The following is a 20,601-nucleotide window of genomic DNA, read 5'->3' as shown; positions in this document are numbered from 1 at the left end:
CCTCTGCCTTCTAGAACAACTGAGAGTCAGTGTTTTCTGTAGTTACACATTCTTGAACAGAGACGATCATAGATGCCAAGGGACTCATTGTCACGACTGAGCTCTGCTGAGCTGCATCTCCAAAGCCCCTCCCTTATAGGACACGTGAACACATCCAGAAAAATGCACACGCACGCGCACACACACATGTGTAAGGGGGCACACACCTGTACCCCTGTCTCATCATGCTGCTTCTGTTGACCACAGTACACACAAGGCTAAGCTGAAGCAGAGAAAAATGAAACTTGGAGAAAATAGTTTCGAACCTCAACCTACCTCAGGTTTATAAGTGATCCAAGGTGGCCAGGCCCAAGGTGAGGCTGAGCCATTGACCCTTGAGATTTTGGATTTCTGCATCTTCCCTACTGTGTTTCACACTCTCCCCAGGTCTAGAGTGGGTGGTGATGTTGAGTGGGGACTCACAGATCCTTCCAGGCCCTTCTCTGGCAGGCCATCCTCTGTGTGAGTCACAGAGTTCCTGGGATTATCTTTAGGGGCCAACCCTGAAGCAGCTAAAGTGAACCCAGACCTGTGGTACAGGTCCCAACCGTGCTGGCTGGCATCATGTGTTTTTGATTGGTGAAGCAAGCTGGGGCTTGGGACAATGGCCTTGCCAACTTGTAAGGACAGAGACTTCTAGAGGGTAGGGCTTACATACACTGTTAATTATTTTTAATTTTTAAAAAAAGTATGTGTTAGCCAGGTGGCACATGTCTTTAATCTCAGGACTTGGGAGGCAAAGGCAGGTTGACCTCTGAGTTCAAGGTCAGCCTGGTCTACCGAGTGAGTTCCAAGAAAGTCAGGGTGGGGGGGGGAAGGAGGGAGAGAGGGAGGGAGGGAGAGAGAGAGACAGAGAGGGACAGAGAGAGACAGAGAGAGACAGAGAGAGGGGGAGGGAGGGAAGGAGGGAAAGAGGAAGGGAGGGAGGGAGGGATAGAGGGAAGGAAGGAGGGAGGAAGAGAGAGAGAGAGAGAGAGAGAGAGAGAGAGAGAGAGAGAGAGAGAGAAAGAGAGGCAAGCCCTTGGTCCTATAGAGCCCAGAAGAGGGCGACGACCGATCCCCTGGATCTGGAGTTACAAGTGGTTGTGAATTGCCTGAAATGTATGCTGGGAACTGAACCCTGGTCCTCTGCAAGAACTGGCAGTGCTCTTAACCACTGAGCCATCTCTCCAACCCTCCAAGCCCACTTCCTTCTCCTTTCTCTTCCCCAGTATTGTACCTGGGCTTTGTACACACTAGATGAATGACTGACCCCTGGCCTGTACCCCAGCCTTCTGAGGGGGAATTTTTGTTTTGTTTTGTTTTGTTTTTTAACTTCTCCTGTCCTCAGTATTCAGAATTTATCACTTCTGTAGCAAATTTCTTTCTTAAAATGTATTTTATCTAAAAATCTTTCTTAAGATTTACTTCAGCCAGGCATGACGGTGCACACCTTTAACCCCAGCACTTGGGAGGCAGAGACAGGCTGATCTTTCTGAGTTCGAGGCCAGCCTGGTCTACAGAGTGAGTTCTAGAACAGCCAGGACTACACTGTGAAACCCTACCTCGAAAAACCAAAATAAAATTATTTTATTTTATACTTAATTATGTATCTGTGTGTAGGTGTGTGCACTCGAGTGCAGGTGCCAACAGAGACCAGTTACAGGTGGTTGTGCATGCTGGGAAACAAACCTGAATTCTCAGGAAGAGAAGTGCATGCTCTTGGCCCATCTCTCCAGCTTCCTGTTTCTGTTTCCTGACCCAGAGGCAGACAATCGTTTCCGTCTGTCCCACACTGGAGTGGTTCAACGTCCCTTGTCCTTGCCTACCCTGGTGTTAGCAGTTCAGCTTCCACACAGCCTTAAAGAGGAGGGCAGTGTTTGAGTCTCTGGCCTGCCAAGAACACCTACCCCGTGTTATCTGCTCCTGGCTTTGCCACTCCGCCCCGTTCTCACACCGGCAGCTTCCTTTGCCATCCTGGCAATGGGCTTGTCTTTGTGACCTGCTCTGGCCAATATTGTAGGATGTGTTGACAGACCTTTATCTTCCGTGTCTCTGTCGTTCTTGGGGATCCATTAGTCTGAGCTCTGGTTCACTTGGGCGGGTGAGCTGCTGGGTGGCTCCCGTGGTTGCCGAGGGAGACACAGGATGTTGACTGGACTCAGTGCTGCAGAAACGAAGATGCGAAGATGCAGACACAGTTAGTTGGCTGCACAATACTGTCACATGGCTGCCATTTGTCACAGAGTCCCTGGGGAATGGGACATGTCTCTGGGCTTTGATGACACCTGCCATCGCCAGGTCACCAGGCATGGAGCTAAGAACCAGGTCCCCTTGGCAGGGAACAGAGAAAAGGACAGGGTGCCAACTTGTTTTGGGTCCCACAGGAATGACAGGTCCAGCAGGGGATGTACTTCCCTGACATATTTAAGATCACCCCCTGGCTCTCTCTGGCTTCAGCCTTCTGCTGCACTTCTTGGCTGGGAGATGGGGTGTTTACCCTCCTTTCTGGGGGCCCAGGTCCTTGGACCTGGAGACTGGACATGCTGATCTGGTTGGGGACCTTTCTTCCTCTTTTGTGAGTACATGCCCGTGGGCTTGGCTCATGGTCCCGATGTGTGGAGTGTAGACATTGGAACTGCTCTGTTTGCTCATTTCCCTTGGAGCCTGGCATTTGTTTGTGTCTGTTCTCCCAATAAAAGACCTTTTAATTTGGGTCCCGGAGAGCTGTTTATGGCTCAGCACGTGTGCCCTGCAAAAACCCATAGGAGCTGGCGGCCCTGCTGTTTCTACTCTCTGAGGGCCTGGTGTGTGTGGGGGGGGGACATGGTTGGGCTCTGTCCCTCACAGGCACCTCTAGCCTTGGGTAGCAGGGGCAGATTCCAGCCAGATGGGGATTGGCCGGCTCTCTCTGATACATGGGATTCCCAGGATAATGGTAATAACTAGAGATGTTTGACTGTTTTAAGGGTCCCCTTATATTGTTTCAAAGGGACTCAAAGGAACTCCAGAAAGCTTTGTTCACTTTCCTTTCTTTCTTTCTTTTTCTTCCTTTCTTCCTCCCTTCCTTCCTTCCTCCCTTCCTTTCTTTTTTTCTTTCTTTCTTTCTTTCTTTCTCTCTTTTGTTTCAAGACAGGGTTTCTCTGTATAGCCCTGGCTGTCCTGGAACTCACTCTATAGACCAGGCTGTCTTTGAACTCAGAAATCCACCTGCCTCTGCCTCCCAAGTGCTGGGATTAAAGACATGTGCCACCACTGCCTGGCTTCACTTTTCATCTAAAAGGGACTAAGACGGAGCCAGTGAAGGAATAATGGGGACACTGGAGGGGACCTGGGATTGTGGGAAGAAGGACTTCTTCAGTGGCCGCCAAGAAGAGAGATGGCTGGAGTAGAATGAGGACCCAAATTAAAAGGTCTTTTATTGGGAGAACAGACACAAATAAATGCCAGGCTCCAAGGGAAATGAAGAGGGACTGAATCACAGCAGAGATGGTCCCTGCTAAGAACCAAGGCCATCTGGGCATCCCTGGAATTATTTACAGAGACACTGAAGAGGAGAGACCTTAAAAGACAGAAAGGAAAGAGGATTCAGTGTGGGGGTAGTGGTGGGGTGGAGGTGTTGGGGCAGTGGTGGGGCGGAGGTGATGGTGATATCTCATTTGTTTACCTAGCAAGTGTTAGGTGACATGGCTCTACGCTGTTCAACGTAGTCCCCAACCAAACCCAGGAGGGATTCCATGTCATTCTCTCTGAAGAGGCTCCCAGAGATCAGGAGATTCGGTTGCTGACCTCCCGTGCTGTCTGCCAGCAGTACTGAAAACGGATGTTCTGGTGTCATCTGGTGTCATTGACTTAGTGGTAGACACAAAGTTTGAGCCACAGATGGCATGATATGTGCAGGTGGGATGATTTTTTTTTCTAGTAGCCATAGCAATGATGGCGAGGAAAAGAAACAAATGGGATTACCTGTAATCATAGATTTTATTTAGTCTAGGCATTTGATATTATAATTTAATCTGGTTATATATATATATATATATATATATATATATACATGCATTCATTTTTCATAGAAACCCATTAAAATCAATGTATCTTTAACAGGTGTGGCATATCCCAGTGTGACTCCAGCTCAAGGGCTCCAAAATCGTCTGTGACAGGTGACTGCCATACCTATGATAGGGCTAGGGGGTGGGGCTCCGTGACAGGACCTGTGCCTGCTGTGCAAGGCCCTGCCTTCCATTCTTTGCTCAAAAGGTAGGTGCAGGAAGGGAAGGGAAGCAAGCTGAAGGTTAGGGGTGTCCTGTGGTCTATGAGCCACACCCATCGGGACCTAGGTAGGATCTCCATATTTCTAAAGCTTTGACTATGAGCACCCCCACCTTCATCCTTAGCGCCCCTCACTGAACACAGCCCTGGCTCAGTGGGCTTGATCTGTGCAGGGTGGGAGAACATGTTGTGGCTCTGTCCTCGAAGCAGTAGGAATTGCTATATATATCAATAAAGATTTATTGACAAACACATGATTTAGCTCTGGATAGTAAATTGCCAGCCCAAGGCAGGGTGTTATTTTACACAGTATCTTCAAGCCACTGTAAGAAAGGTAGAATGAGTCCAGGAAAGAGAGGCGTGGAAGGAAAATCAGGAGCCTGGGTGACAAGAACGCCATAGGGAATTTGATAAAAAAAAATGAGATTGTTAAATGCCAACAGGTTTTTGAGAAAATTTAGGACTGTGGGAGCTGTTACAGTTGATGGGCTTCAGGCCTCCTGTTTATCCAGGTGACCCAATAAAACTCCAACAGGCCCCCAGGCCTTAGCCTGACTGACACCATGATGGAAGTGCTGTTCGGGCCTTGAAAGCTACCATGGAGGTATCCACACTTGCCAAACCACAGCTTCAGTCATTTGCCCATTGGAATTCATGTTCTTGTGATTTGGAGGTAGTTGGCCTGCTAGGCAGCATTGTGGATCAGTCTTGGCTGGTCTACATGCTTGTTGGCTAGTCTAGTTTGGTACTGATAAGACAACTGGAGTGATCTGACAGTTCCCCCAGTCCAGAAAGGCTTCAGAGGACACTTGAACTTCTTGAGACCTGGCTTGAAGCTGAGCCATCACAATGATAAGCCCAGAGCCAGAGAGGGAGAAGCTGCAAGGATAGGAAGCCTAAAATCACAGGAGGGATCAGTGATGGCTCATCTTGATTGTCAACTTGGTGGGATTTAGAATCACCATGGAAACAGACCTCTGGGCACATCTGTGAGGATATTTCTAGATTGTGTTCACTCAAGAGGGAAGATGCACCCTGAATGAGGGTGGTCCCATCTGATGGGCTGGGGTCCTGGACTGAATAAAAAGGAGCCAGTGAGCTGAGCATCAGTATCCACCTCTCTCTGCTTCCTGACTGTGGATACAATGTAACCAGCTGCCTCACGCTCCTACCACCATGCTTTCTCCACAATGATGACTGTGTTTCTTGGAACTGTGAGCCAAACAAACCCTTCCTTCTTCAGTTGCTTTTCTCAACTGTTTGGTTGTAGCAATGAGACAAGAGCCTAACACAGACCTAACATCCCTCTTTAAAGGATAATGTTAAAAAAAAAAAAAAAAGGACATCGTCAAGTGTTGGCAAGGATTCAGAACAACTGGAACTCTCAAACATGACTTATGGGATTGCCAGAGGAAAGAACATTGAGAAACAGCCAGGCTGGAACCTCTGATTAAACAGAAGTGTAACTGTGACTCTGTGAGTGGCAGGCAGAAGCCATAGAAGGGAACTCTGCAAATACTTAAGGCCATGATTGATGACATTATGCCATCTTTTTTTTTTAAAGATTTATTTTATTTATTTTATGTGTATGAGTACACTGTAGCTGTACAGATGGTCATGAATCATCATGTGTGTGGCTGCTGTTGAACTTCTGCCAGCCTTCTCACTCCGGCCCCGCTGGCTCCGGCGTAATTCACTGTAGCTATCTTCAGATGCACCAGAAGAGGGCGTCAGATCTCATTACGGGTGGTTGTGAGCCACCATGTGGTTGCTGGGATCCGAACTCAGGACCTTCGGAAGAGCAGTCAGTGCTCTTACCCGCTGAGCCATCTCACCAGCCCTATGCCATCTTTTTATAACCAGCCCAACTGTCCATCAACTGGTGAGTAGACAAGCAGACTGCAGCACATCCTTCCGTGGAAGACTGATTAGCAGGGCACAGCAGTGGACCTACAACACACACAAGGACACACATGACTCAGAAGCATCACACCTCACACGAGAAGCTAGCTGAATGCAGAAGGCTGCTGGTGGGGGGCCCAAATGTAGGAGATGCTAGAGGAGGTAGTGTTCTAATGAGGGAGCAGAGGTAACTTGTGCTCCAGCTCTTGGTGTTGGTGGTACTTGTGGATTGTGGCCTTTGGTCATAGAAAACAGAAATATAAGAAAAGAGAGATGAAAGCCGGCTGATGGTGGTGGCAGTGGCCTTTAATCCTAGCCCTGGGGAGGCTGAGGCAGGCAGATTACCCTGATTTACAGAGTGAGTTCCAGGACAGCCAGGGCTATGCTGAGAAGATCTGTTTCTAAGACCAAAAACAAACAAACCAAAGAAGAAGAAGGAGAAGAAGGAGAAGGAGAAGAAAAGGGAGAAAAAGAAGAAGAAGAAGAAGAAGAAGAAGAAGAAGAAGAAGAAGAAGAAGAAAAAGAAGAAGAAGAAGACAAAGAAGAAGGGGAGGAGGAGGAGGAGGAAGAGAGGGAGGGGGAAGGAGGAGGAGAAGGAGAAGAAGGAGAAGAAGAAGAAGAAGAAGAAGAAGAAGAAGAAGAAGAAGAAGAAGAAGAAGAAGAAGAAGATAATAAGGTTCTGGGGAGGCAGAACAGGAAGAACCCTGGGGCTTCCAGGCCAGCTGGTCTAGTCAAATGTGTGAGCTCCAGGTTCAGTGAGAGACTGGACCTCAAAAATGAAGTTTTCGAGTAATCGAGGAAGCCACGGAGCGTCAGTGTCTGGTCTCGAGACATACTTGCACACACACATCTTTTTCTTCCAGTGGGAGGCGCCATTCTAGATTTTTCCTTTGCACTGATGTTTCTGTCACACAGGGTAGGTTTCATTTGTCATTTAGATGGTAAATTTTGCAGAGTGCAGCTAGATACACAGACAGAGCGTTGCCCAAGGCATCTTTAACCCCATATGCTCCAGCCCAAGTCCTGGCCTCACCGGTCTTTGTCCATGGTTTCTGGTTGGCTTATGGGATAAAGCAGAATTCTCCTTTGAGGACACTGAGCGTGATGGGTCTGGGGCCTCATCTACCTCCCTACACCTGCCACCTCTATGCCAGCCACCCTGGCCCTCCTTCCTGCCGGTTCCTGCCAGTTCCTGCCGTGGGGCCTTTGCCCATGCATGCTTGGCTGGAATGTTATTCCTCTACTTTGTCACCTGGTCTACAGAGTGAGTTTTGTATATGCACTTGCTGACACATAGTTGTCAAAAATCACTATAATTCCTTATTAAGACGCAACATAAGATGTATTTCAGGACAGGGAATGAGAAATAAACAGGAGTTTTTGTGTTCTTCATTCTGCACGTGAGAAAGGAGAGTTTCCCTTTGGGGCCTGGCTACCAGGAAGCACAAGGCTGAACTGTTAGACTCTCTCACTCCTGACGGTGGGCCTGGAGACACACTCTTCCCCGAGACCTGGCATCTCTGTTACACATGTCTTTTTATTTTATTATTTATAGATGTTCTTTTTCTTTGGGTAAGCTATCCTAAAGCCTCACTTTGGGAAAGAGTTGGGCACTGTGGATAAAGGCTTTATTCATCCGGGCTGCACACTGTGTGTGTGTGTGTGTGTGTGTGTGTGTGTGTGTGTGTGTGTGCAAAGCCTGAACAACACAGTTCCCTGAGACCACAGCTTATAAAGGCAAGCAGACCCAAAGGAGAACAGGCTTGAGGTTCACTTCTGATCATTAACTCTGGGGCCAGAAAGAAAAACAGCGGTATGTATCTGCAGGCTTGCTAATTACTCTCGGGAAGCTCGAGATGTAGGTTTGTGCTCATACAGAGTACATGTTACCCCTCCCTGGGTGATAGCTGTCCTCGCCCTGGGATGAGTGACACATGCACTTTCTAAAGGAGAGCGGATCCAGCAAAAACCAAACCAACAGACGACAGTTCTGTGGCCTGATGGTTGTCACTTTCCCCTTTGTGGGGGTGCCATCACCTTCCTCTCCATATTCGATTAACTGAGCCCACTGCAACCCTGCCATGAATTTGTAGGTGCACTGGGAAGTTTCCAGAGCCAGGGTGCAAAGTGGCAACACCCCTTGCATCCATTATATACTCTAAAAGTCTCTGATGACAGTTATAGGGTGGAGGGAAAGAGGCCAGACGGGGGAACCCCACACTGCCCCTTCTGGCCGCCTGCCCAACGTGGCCACTCAAGCAAGGGCAGAGGCCCGGCAGAGGAGAGCCGCCTGGGACCTTTGGTCCTGGCACTATAGGGTTTGAGCTGTGTTTGGAGACCTTTTCTTGGGTGTTCCATTCTGCTGAACCACCATAGAATGCTGGTTTCCCCCACGAGTCCCAGTTGATAAAGAAAGACTCGGCGTCATGATGCTACCAGCGAGAAACAGAAACAGCTCGGACATCCACTGTGGAATCTGTCTAGATCCCATCTCGGGAATCTTGCTGGTCCCAGCTTCTCACTGGCCACGCTCTCTCTGGCTGATGCCCAGCTCATTCCCACGGCCACGCTGGCTGCATTGGGACTGGGCGGATCCAAGTTCCAGAAGGACTAGGCGCCAGGGTGGGCTCACAGGATGACCTGGGGGTTGTGACCTTGTACCTTGTATATGACCTTTGAGATATGGCACTCACTGTCTCAAAACCCCGATGTCCCATAGACTCCTACATTATGTGGCTGCTGGCCTGACCCTAGTGAGCATATTTAGCTAAGAAACCGATATTATATAGGGCTTCTCTGTCTCAGAGATCATTGGATAAGAGTGCCAACAATCTCCTCTCACCCTTTGTGCTGGCACTGGGTTCAGCAGGCAGCCAGATGTCCCCCAAACTGCAGGGAAGCAACACCACCCCCTTTTGACAGCAGCCAGCACACAAGGTCCCCCCCAGGACTTCACCTCATGGCAGACAGAACTCCAGGGAGTCAAACAAACAGGGGAAGCAAGCTGGTGACATGTTGACCCTTTGACATTGCTCTCCCGGACTCTCTCAGGGCACAGGAGACCTTCTGCACGGCGAGAGGATTCCATGCCGGTTCTGTGGTCCTACTTCAAAGCAATTCCCATGGCCTTTGGCTTAGCTTTGATCAGCCTGCAGCTGGCTCGGTCAAGCCCTTGAGTCATCTGTTGCTGGGCAGGTCATTTGTCACCCAGATGGAAGAGGAGGCTGAGACGCAGGAGGCTAGCTCACTTCTCACAGAGAGGCAGCTTCCTGTGTCTCAGGCAAATATAACCATGGTTGGACATAGAGCACACTTGGGGGTCACAAATGGTGGGTACCTGGTACCTAGGATGTCAAGTGCATTATCTACTCTTTGGTTTTGTTTTTCGAGACAGGGTTTCTCTATGTAGCCCTGGCTGTCCTGGAACACAACTCTGTAGACCAGGTTGGCCTTGAACTCAGAAATCCACCTGCCTCTGCCTCCCAAGTGCTGGGATTAAAGGCATGGGCCATCGCCACCCAGCTGCATTATCTACTCTTGACAGACAGTTCTCAAGGCATCTAAAGAATACCAAGCATCAGTCTCCCTTAGGTTTCCATGGTGATGGGCTCAGTCCACATGGACGCTGCCCAATGTGGCAGCCACTGGTCACCAAAGGCTGGTGTGTGGTTGAGACATGGACCCTATCGTTGGGAAGCAAATTATTTCTATAAATTTAGACTTTATAGTAAATAACTGGGGTGGCCCATGGTGACCGAGTGTTCAGCAGCATCACATCAGAGACAGATGACAGAGCCGCTCAAACAGCTTTCCCAGAAGGCATGGCGACCGCCGTTGAGTTTTCTGCTCTCTTAGATCAGAAAAGCCATTTAGAGCTGCCGAGCTCACAGGGACCTCGGATGGGTCAGCTCCAGAGTTTGGCCGTTACTGCTTAAGACGTTGACATTCTTGAAGAGGGAATTAAAAAAAAAAAAAAAAAAAAAAAAAAAAAAAAAAAAAAAAAAAAAACAGCAGCTGGGTGGTGGTGGCACACGCCTTTGATCCCAGCACTTGGGAGGCAGAGGCAGGCAGATTTCTGAGTTCGAGGCCAGCCTGGTCTACAGAGTGAGTTCCAGGACAGCCAGGGCTACACAGAGAAACCCTGTCTCGAAAAACCAAAATATAAAATAAAATAAAATAACAACACCCCCCTTAAACAACAACAGCAACAACAAAAATCACAACTACAAATGCTTCTAAAAATGTGGCCAGCTTTGGTCCAAATAACAATGCTACCTGTGTCTACTGCAGGCATCCAGCCTATGGGTTACAACAGCCTTGGGCTGGGCTAAGAGTCTCCTTCCATTATCTTGGAACTCAGAGTGGGGTCCCAGCCCTCTGAAAGCAGGTCTCCCCACCTACCCCACAACCCTGTCCCTGCCCAGTGTTTTTCTTTCTGTCTGATGGATGTTCTTGCAAGTGCTTGAAGCAAACTATCTCTTGGCATGTGCAAGGCCAAAAAGGAATACTATTCAGTCCTGAAGAAGACCAAGGTACGAATCCTGGGGGGACAAGGGGTAATATGGGTTGGGTCATTAAAAAAAAGTCAAGCTAAGAAGGTAGAGGAAATGGTTGGAATCTAATATTCCAGTATAGATGATGAGGCCAGGGCTCATCACCTAGGCTGTGTCTCCACCCCTGGGGCTGCTGGGTAGAGAGGTGTGTGCACCTTTGCCAAAACTTACCCACTGTAGGAGGTATGGTCTGATGGTCTATCTTACTGTATATAAATGATCTGTCTGTAAAAATGACTTAAAATTTAAAAACTCTCAAGGTATGAGCCCCAGCCAAGTTCCCTTCCCTCACTGCATAATTTTTATATTAATTAATTGTTAAGTGTACATTGGTGTTTTGCCTGCATTTATGTCTATGTGAGGGTGTAGGAGTCCCTGGAACAGGAGTTACAGACAGTTGCGAGCTGCCACGTGGGTGCTGGGAATTGAACTCTAACCCTCTTGAAGAGTACTCGGGGCTCCTAACTGCTGAGCCAGCCTCCTAGCACCTGCACTTCTTTTTAATCTGATGTTCAGCAGGGGCTTGCGTAGCTGCCTAGTAAGGTCCAGTCTCAAAATGACACAGAAACAATAAGTAATAAATTACGCAGGGGCTGGCAACATGGCTTGGCAGATAAAGGTGCTTGCTGCCAAGCGTGATGCCCTGAATTCCCTTGTCCTCTGAGCTCTACATACAGTAACACACAGGAGTACACACGCGCTCCCTCTCTGAACGTGCTCCAGCTCTGTCGTTTATGACTTCTCTCCGTCCAGTGCTTTCTTTGCTACGCAGTTCCTATGACATAATCCAGCCTGTCTATTTATACTTTGTCCTGCCTGGACTTTCAGGGTCTTATTACAAAGCCACTGCCTCTAGGCATGGTGGCACACACTTTTCATCTCAGTGCTCTGGAGGCACAGGCAGGTGGATCTTTGTCAGTTCGAGGCCAGCCTGGTCTACAGAGTGAGTTCCAGGACAGACAGCAAGGGCTATACAGAGAAAAAAACAAAAACAAACAAGAAACAAAAACAAAACAAGAACAAAAAAATGACTATTTTTTTTAGAAAATGAAGAAAGTAAAAAGAAAGAAAGTCACTGTTTACACCAATGTCCTGAAGTGTTCCCAGTTTTCCAGAAGTATTAGTTTCCAGGGGACCGTAGGACACGGCTGTCTGTGGTTCACCTGACAGCTTGCTCCTAGAGGTAAGTCGCCATCTTGGAAAGAGTCCACATTCCCACTGGCCATCCAACATAAGTGTGAGTGACCTCCACAGGGTTCCAGACCAGAGTCCTCAGAGAACATCTCCGGGAGAGCCTCAGTCAGCCATGGGGAGATTTCACCCCACCTGTCAGTCCCTCGGGCTTAGCTGGGATGTTATCATACACAGCAAAAGCTCCCAAGCTCCTCATGCCTATACTCTGGTTCTCACACCAGGCAACAGTAAAAGCTGCTTCCGGTGCCAACATCCTGCTCAGGGGCATGGCTTCTCTGGGGTATCAGAGCCACACCAGCCCACCCCCAATGTCCACACACACACACACACACACACACACACACACACACGTCCCACAAAGCTGCTTTGGGATGGAAAGCAGGCACAGATCTGCCCAGTGCCAGCAAGTGAGGCAAGCCAGGCCCCTGGGTGGGTTCATGCAGAGGCCTGAAGGGAACAAGGCCGCAGTGTGGATCAAGCTGGCAGGCTCCTGATGCTACGTGAGAAGCTGTGAAAACAGCCTTGTGGCCAGCAGGGTACCTCCCTGCCCTGGGCTCCCTCACTTTCAAACCAACCATGGTTTTGGAAGCGGGAAATGCCAGGGCCTGGCTAATGTTGACCCAAGGCTGTGAACACAGACGCTGTGTTCCTGTGGCTGGGAATGGAGTCTTGGTGTTTATGGGGAAGCAGGTTGATGGTGCAGGCCACTCAGTAGAAACTTCCAGAAAATACTTGTGCATCTGTTGGGTACTGGGCACCATTTCAGGGGTATGATATTGGACACCCACAGGCATTTCCTAGCATCCTGATGTGTGCGTGGTGCAGCCGGATGGAAATGTTTGGCGAGGAAGTGAACCATGGAATGTGGCTCAGCAAAGGTAAATGTCCCTGGGGAGGTCATGAGGTGAGAATGTGACAAAGGGGACTTAAATGCAAAAGCATCTGAAAACAGGAACCATACTGGGTACCTCTGGTGGGAGACAGGTGGTCTGAGACACCCATCATTCATCCGGCTGAGGCTCAGCTAGCAGGTACCAGGCATTGGGCCAGAAGCAGATGGACAAAGATTCCCAGGAGCGAGGAGTTCAGCCTTAGTTCGTCCTCGGTGACATCCAGTCAGAAGGAGACAACATTCAAAGCCAGAAAGAAAAACTAGAGTAGGAGGGAAGAGGTTAATTATGGACAGCACACGCCAGGCCACTGGTGATGTTTGGGCAGAAGTAAATAAAGAACGAGGCTGGGTACCTGTCTGGGAACCATTCCCAGGAGAGCCGAGCATAGACCCATGGGAGGTAAAACGATCCTGGTTGTTGGCTACAGCAGTCAGCATCGGGAAAAGCCAGGCCAGGCTTGGGGAGTGGCCCAACCCCTCCTCCCCATGCCATCCCACCCCACACTGGCATTGAGTCCAGTGCATACTGGCGCTTGGTTGGAGGCCACAGTTCCCAGACTGCTGGATCCCATCTGCTGCCACCATCCTAAGTCCCATATAGGATCTCGTCACTATCCAGGCCACCCATCTCTGTTCCCTTAAACTTCACAACCACACTTTGGTGGCTTCGGGACTTTGGGGACCCTCACTCTGAACCCTAAATCTGTTCTTCAAAGGTCCCTGCAACCCTGCCACTCTCCTGTGGTAGTGGCACCTTTCAGATACTCCCATGAACACACATGCACGCGTGTGCGTGTGCATGTGCGTGTGTGTGTGTGTGTGTGTGTGTGTGTGTGTTTGTGTGTGTGTGTGTGCACTCACAGTGTACAAATGTAAGTGCACCCCTAAGTTCCATCCTAGGATAGCTTTTCTGTTATCACCAGTTGCCAACATGGCTGCTGAAGAGTCCTCAACATATTGATTCAGCCTTACTGTTTACTTGAGAGTTCCCAATTGGATCCCAAGGTCAAAGGCACTGCCCTCTTCGCCTGGTGCTCCCTAGGTAACACAGGGTGGAGAGTTATCTGAATGAGAGGGTGCAGACGGTGGCCCACACGATCTGTCCTAATCCTGCCTGGTGAGGTCTGTAGGCCTAGGGCGGAGTTGACGTGAAAGTGTGATTCCATTGGAGACAGAGACTATAGCTCAGCACGGCTTCATTCCCACAATTCCTTCAGAGAATAGCATTCTTGGGCTGGTGAGAAGGCTCAGTGGGTTCTTGGGGCCAAGCCTGACAATGGGAGTTCAATCCCCAGGACCCATACTGTGAAAGGAGAACTCAACCCCTGTAAGTTGTCCTCTGACGTCCACACTGGTGCTGCGGTGTGTGTACCTCTCCCCCACAAAAAGATTAAATACATAAAAAAGAGAATTTTATTATTCTTGCTGGGAGGTGCTTATGAAGCATTGTACCCAGTTGTTATATTTTGTCAATAATAACTTATATGTCCTTCCCTTCACCCATGAGAACCTATATGTTGGGTGGTATGGTGGCACATGCTTTTAATCCCAGCACTTAGGACCCAGAGGTAAGCAGAACTCTGGGTTCAAGGCCAGCCTGGGCTACAGAGTAAGTTCTAGGACAGCCAGGGCTACACGGAGAAACCCTGCCTCAACACCCCCCCAATGATAGATAGATAGATAGATAGATAGATAGATAGATAGATAGATAGATGGATGGATGGATGGGAAGATAGATAGATAAATAGATAGATAGATGGATGGATGGATGGATGGATGGATGGATGGATGGATGGGAAGATAGATAGATAGATAGATAGATAGATAGATAGATAGATAGATAGATGGATGGATGGATGGATGGATGGATGGATGGATGGATGGATTGGAAGATAGACAGACAGGTAGACAGACAGACAGACAGACAGACAGACAGACAGACAAGAACCTATAAAACATTGCTGACTTACTTTCTGGCTCTCAACATGTAGAATATTGCCTGACCCTTTCTAGAATAAACTTGGCTCCACTTCACGACTTCTGGTGCTCTGGAATTCCCTAACCGTGAGGTCCCTTTTCCAGATAAGTACCCACCAAGCCATCTTGTCCTCAACAATGGTTTGACCTCCCTGCTAGCCTATGACAATACTCTAATAATCCAGTTACATCCTCATAGAGAGCTAGAGGTCATGTCATACTGTTTTCAATACTGGCTCTGCTGACTTGCCCTGAGTGGCCCTGGGGGTTATGGAGGATGGGTTCCTTCCTCACAGCTGGGAGTGTTGGCCACTGGAAAGCACCTGCAGACCCCATGTGGGCAGCACTGGAGAGTTTGTCACCTCCCACAATTTAGACTTGGGGAGCGGTTTATTTCCTTCACCCATGGGGAAAGAGGGGACCCAACACTGTTCCATGGACTGGATGGATGGATTGATGGGTGAAAGGAAAGACAGAAGGATAGACAGATAGAAGGAAGGAAGTGAGAATGAATGGGTGGTTAGAAGGATAGAGAAAATTACAAGAAAAGTGGGGGAAGGAAAGAAGGGCCAGTAGATATGTGGGTAGGTGGCAAGTAGGAAAGATAAAAGGAAAGACAGATGGATGAGTGAAGAGAAAGAAGAAAAAAGGACCAGTAAATGGATGGACAGCTGGATGGCTGGAAGGGTAGATGGGCGCGTGCATGCATGGACAGATGGGTGGACAGATGAATGGTTAGATGGATGGATGGATGGATGGACAGATAGACAATAAAATAGATAAATGGATAAGTGGATGAATGGATGGATGGATGGAAAAATGGATAAGTGGATGGATGGATAGATGGATAAATGTATGAACAGATGGGTGGATAGATAGATGGTTAGATAGATGGCTGGCTGGACAGATAAACAATGGATAAATGGATAAGTGGATGGATAGATGGATGGACAGGTAGAGGTATGAATGGATGGATGGATAGATGGAGGGTGGATGATTCTACCTAGTTTCTATCCATTTCCCTAGAGCCCCTCACCTCTCTCTCTGACCGACCCAGCCTGCAGGCTCAGAGAACTCCCCCCTTCTCTGAACCAGGTCCCAGAGCCTGTGCCACCCCCACACCACTGTTCCTGTGTGTTCTCCGCCTGGCATCAGGAGCCACCGTATCCTGCCAGCTCGATCTTGACATCTTGAAGCTTGACCGGGCTCCTCTTTGCCCAGGCTCTTTGATGGAGGAGAGAGAAGGCGCTTTGTGGTGTTTGGAGGCCAGTCTGTCTAGTCTGCTCCTGGGCTCACATGACAAACTCCGTCTGTGCTGATGGCTGATGGCTGACGCTCTTTCAGACTGGGCTGCTGGCTCCTTTGCATAGAGGCCATGGGTTTACTCCACACCTGAGAAAACAAGGCTGGAGCTGCATGCGGCCGATAAAGCAATCCAGAGGCAAAGGCTGCGCATGTGCTGGCATTCGAGGACGGACACTGGGCCCTTTGTGCTCGTTCCCAACCAGTTGCCCACTGGGAGTAGCGAACAGAAAACTCTCTCACCTCTGTGGGGCCGAGCAAGCCAGGTTGGCTGTGTTTGCCCAGGAGCAACATGAAGGGGCTGTTGTCTGCAGCCCTGGAAGCCAGGCAGGTATCAGTGAGCCTCGAGGACTGCTGGGAGAGCCGGGAGCTCAGCAGCCAGGAAGGGAGGGGCATTGCTGGAGTCAGGCTGTGCCTTTTCTTCAGCCCAAGCTGTGTAACGAAGTGGCTCTCAGGCTTATTCCACCTCACAAGCTGTATTGGACTCCATTCTGAGGTCGGAGACGGACTCTCTTCCTCGGTAGACTCATGAATGAGTCAACTGTCCAGCACCGCCCACGACTCACAGACGACTAAGTGATGGATTCGGAAAGGCAGAAAGGGTTCTGCCCTCTAAAATTATCAAAGTAAATCGGGGCCGTACGGACATATGGCCAATTAAAAATCATACCAGGAAATCTAAGCCTGAGAACTTATCAGACAGCCAGACGGAAGACGGGGTGCAACCCCCTTAACTGGACCACACAAAGAGGAGGAGGGCACCAAACACTGTGGTAGTGACTACCCCAGTGCCTGTCCTCTGATCACCTAGTATTTGGTCCCACAGGCGGAGAACTCTTGACCATCTAAGGGGATTACACTCAGCTCGGCCCTAAGTTAGCTGACATCCAGCCATCTGCCCGTTTAACTGTGGGGAACTCCTTGACTCTATATCCACCATAGTCCTTCATCTCGACTTGACCATGGGACTCAGCTCAACCTATACCTGCAGCTTGACTCTGTACTGGCATTTCCTGCAGACATCAGGCCAGTTCCTCCTCTTATTCCCACAGGGACTCTTAGCACTCTATAAGCCGTGGGCATCTGCCTTTCATGTGACTTCAAAACCTCATGAATTCTGCTGTGGCTTCATTAACTCTTTGCACGATTCTGTAACCTGTATAGGGAGGGAGAGAGGGAGGGAGGGAGGGAGATAGATAGATATATAGATAGATAGATAGACATGTATAGATAGAAGATGGATGGATGGATGGATGGATGGATGGATGGATGGATGGATTTACTAGTTTACTATATGGTTGTACAGTATGATCTGAGAGCTAATAACAACAGTCAGGATCAGAGTAAAAGAACCCAGGTTTGCCTCAGCCATCTCTCAAGGGAGACTGAGACTATCTGGTAAATTGCAGCTGACAGAACTGAAGTAGCTTGTGATTTTATTACGACATTAAGGAAAACACACAAAGATGTCTGTCTACATTTCTGACAGCGAGCTCACGGCTATATACTGTGGGGGAGCATATGTAAGTAAATGTCCCAGATGTCCCACGGGTTGGGTGGCTGGACAGGGAGGGTCAGGGAGGACGGTACAAAGCTGAATGGACAGGGGGCGTGCCTTCTGAAGGAGCTCAGCCTGGCTGCTGTCACACTGGCCCTGAGCCGTGCAAGGAGAGCTATGGGCCCTTTGCAATCCTGGTTGATTAGGCCGGGGCAGTATGAGTTCCAGAGTTGTGGGTTGGGGCAGATCACAAAGGACTGTGGGCCATGTAAGGACCAGGGTCATATCTTTTGGCTTATACTAACCGGGGAACTGGGATCCTAGGGAGAGGTGCTACGTCTGTCCTTCCGTGGCTCTAGTTCAGGAGGTAGAATCCGGGGGAAGTGGGACCTTGCTGGAGGGAGCAGGTCCTTGGGGACTATACATTGTCCTGTCCCTTCCTGCTTGCCTCTCTGCTTCCCACCCACCATGAGGTGAGCGGCTCTGGTCCCCAGATTCCTCAAAAGCTGTCTGCAGCCACCTCAGACCCCCAGCCAGCAGTGGAACCAACTGACTGAGGATCCAAAGTTCTAAGGCCATGGCAAAACGAAGTCTTCCCTGAAGTTGTCTGGCATTGGTATTTGTCACAGTAATGAAGGCCTAAGAAAGACCTCCAGGTTAGATGCCAAACCTCACAAGAGCCCCCAAGAAGACCCAAAAAGTGAAGCTACCTCAGCCCTCCCAGCCCAGAATCACCCCTGGATATGGTCTGATGGTTGGGGTGTCATGATGATTCCATTTTCACTTATAAACACATAAGAACAATGGTCCAGAGGTGTGACACACTGCAGGCTACGCCAGGGGACACAGTACACACAAAGCTCTGTGTTACCTGCCTTCCCACTGTCTACCAGGGGTCATGGAAGGAACCCCACATGGACATGGGTGGTTAGCAGACCCTGACTGCAGGTAGGCAAGGGTGTGGGTGGCTGCGTCCCAGGCGGCAACAGATGCTGGCGAGTACAGAGCCACTGGGAGAGTGTGTGTAAAAGCGGCTTACACTTGGCAAAGCAGACACTATGTAAATCGGCAATTCTCAGCATGTGGGTTGAGGCCGTTTTGGGAGACAGGGTCAGAGGACTCTTTCACGGGGTTTGCATGTCAGATATCCCGCACATCGGATATTTACATTATGATTCATAACAGTAGCAGTTCACTTATGAAGAAGCAATGAAAATACGTTTAGGTTTGGACATCACCGTATGAGGAACTGTGTTAAAGGAAGGCTGAGAAGAACCACTGATAGAAATGCTTTCTTTTCTTGTTTTCACTTTTTAAATTACAGTGTGTGTGTGTGTGTGTGTGTGTGTGTGTGTGTGTGTGTGTGTGCACATACCAGAGGACAAGCCATAGGAGTCAATTCTCTTCTTCCACCACGTGTGGTCCCTGGGAATTAAATTCAGGTCATCAGGCTTTGTGGTAAGTGTCTATACTTATTGGGCCACTGAATTAGTCCTGCTTTTGTTTTTAGAAGAGTCTCAAAGACTGGCCTGGAACTCACGGCCATCCTCTTGCCTCAAGTGCCTTTGCCTCCCAGGTGCTGGGATGACAAATGCATGCATCTGACAATTTTTTTTTTAAAAATCTTTCTCAGCTGTCTCAGCCATCTTCACAACCCACTCTGGAAAAGGTTCTTATTAGACCCATGCTGCAGATAAAGAAACTGAGGCAAAGAAAGGGTCCAGGGTCACATATGGGGCCTAGGTGGGAGCCTTGAGTCCAACCCAGCTGTCTAGTGACCAGAGCAATGTCTCCCAGGGGTACACAGGAAAGAGAGGAGCAGATGTGGTGAAAGCCTTGGAAAATGAGTGTCAGGATCTCCTCCAGACTGCAGCATCTGGACAGAAGATCCTCTCAGCTCCCCCCCGTCCTCCCCTTGACCCCCAGAAGCTGTCACCTAGCCACACGGATGGCATCTGGGCTCCTGGCAGAGCCATCTCCCGTCCCCAGCGCGGGACAGCCCGCTGGTCCCATTTCTCAACTATAGCAGGCGCCGGCCCTGCCCACTCCAGGAAATCCTGCTGCTATTTTAGGAAAGTAGATGGCCATTTTTTTTTTCTGGTCCTTCACAGCGCCTGACAGATGGCCACAGATTAGTGCAGCGCATCTCCACGGTGGTGTCCGAGGCTCTCCAACGGGATTCTTCCGGCTCCACCAGGCGCTGCAGCCAGATTTGTTCCTTCAGTAAATATTTAAGGAAAGCCTGTTTGTTGTGCATAGGGCTCAGCACTAGGCGCCAGGAGAGGAATCAAATGGCGTTTATTGGCTATGTATCACGCAGAAGGGCAGGAGACGGCAGGTAGGACCAGCGCCATTCTGAGTGCCACTTGGTTCCCCATGGGCCGTGTTAATGAGTAATTCTTTTGCACATTAGCTCAGCACGCTAGCATCCTCTGGGGTGTCTGCAGCTCCATCCCATGACATTGCAGGAACATGTCAAAGCTTTGGAGAAGCCTGCTGCTTTCAAGAGAAGAGAGCTGATGGCTTGGAGGGAAACCCGTATGTCTACTCTGTAAAGGAATCTCTGTGCCAAAGTTAGACATAGGAGATCACCAACTGAGAGACAGGCCCAGGAAGTCCTGTAACCACCTGCTCAACTGTCGTACACCCGTCCAAGGCCGTGCCTGCTTTGGGGACAGACTCCCCTTGGGCCTCAGTGCTCCATCTGTAAAATGGGGGAGATACGGACGCTCACTGAGCAAGGTAGGCTGCTGTCTGTTCAAGTTAGCAAGAGCCCAACTTAAGAGGACCAGAGGTCTTGGACACGTTTTCTAAGAAATACTTAGGGTCAGTGTCCCGGGACCCCTCAAGCAGACAGTCCTACTAAGTGCCAGGCTAGGGATTTGAAAGGTTCTCTGTACTTGCTATTTCCCAAGAAAACCTGAAGAGCTGATTTCTTCATGTAAGAAATGACAGGTTTTTTTTTTTTTTTTAAAGAAAGTATTTTCTTCTAAAAG

At 49.3% G+C, this 20,601-nt stretch overlaps 1 protein-coding gene across 1 annotated transcript in view; it reads right to left on the bottom strand.

Moving 5' to 3' along the window:
• Nucleotides 1-5,882: 5,882 nt before the first annotated feature.
• Nucleotides 5,883-20,601, bottom strand: part of LOC116068443 (translation initiation factor IF-2-like) — a 121,577-nt gene continuing 106,858 nt past the window's right edge. Inside the window, exon 5 of the mRNA XM_031337982.1 lies at nt 5,883-6,237. The gene's annotated coding sequence lies outside the window, so the exon portion shown is untranslated. The remainder of the gene's footprint in view (nt 6,238-20,601) is intronic.

Source organism: Mastomys coucha, unplaced genomic scaffold (genome assembly GCF_008632895.1).
Source record: "Mastomys coucha isolate ucsf_1 unplaced genomic scaffold, UCSF_Mcou_1 pScaffold22, whole genome shotgun sequence".
NCBI classification, from domain to species: domain Eukaryota; kingdom Metazoa; phylum Chordata; class Mammalia; order Rodentia; family Muridae; genus Mastomys; species Mastomys coucha.
Note: the sequence above shows the minus strand (reverse complement) of the source record. Positions and strands in the feature narration are given on the sequence as shown.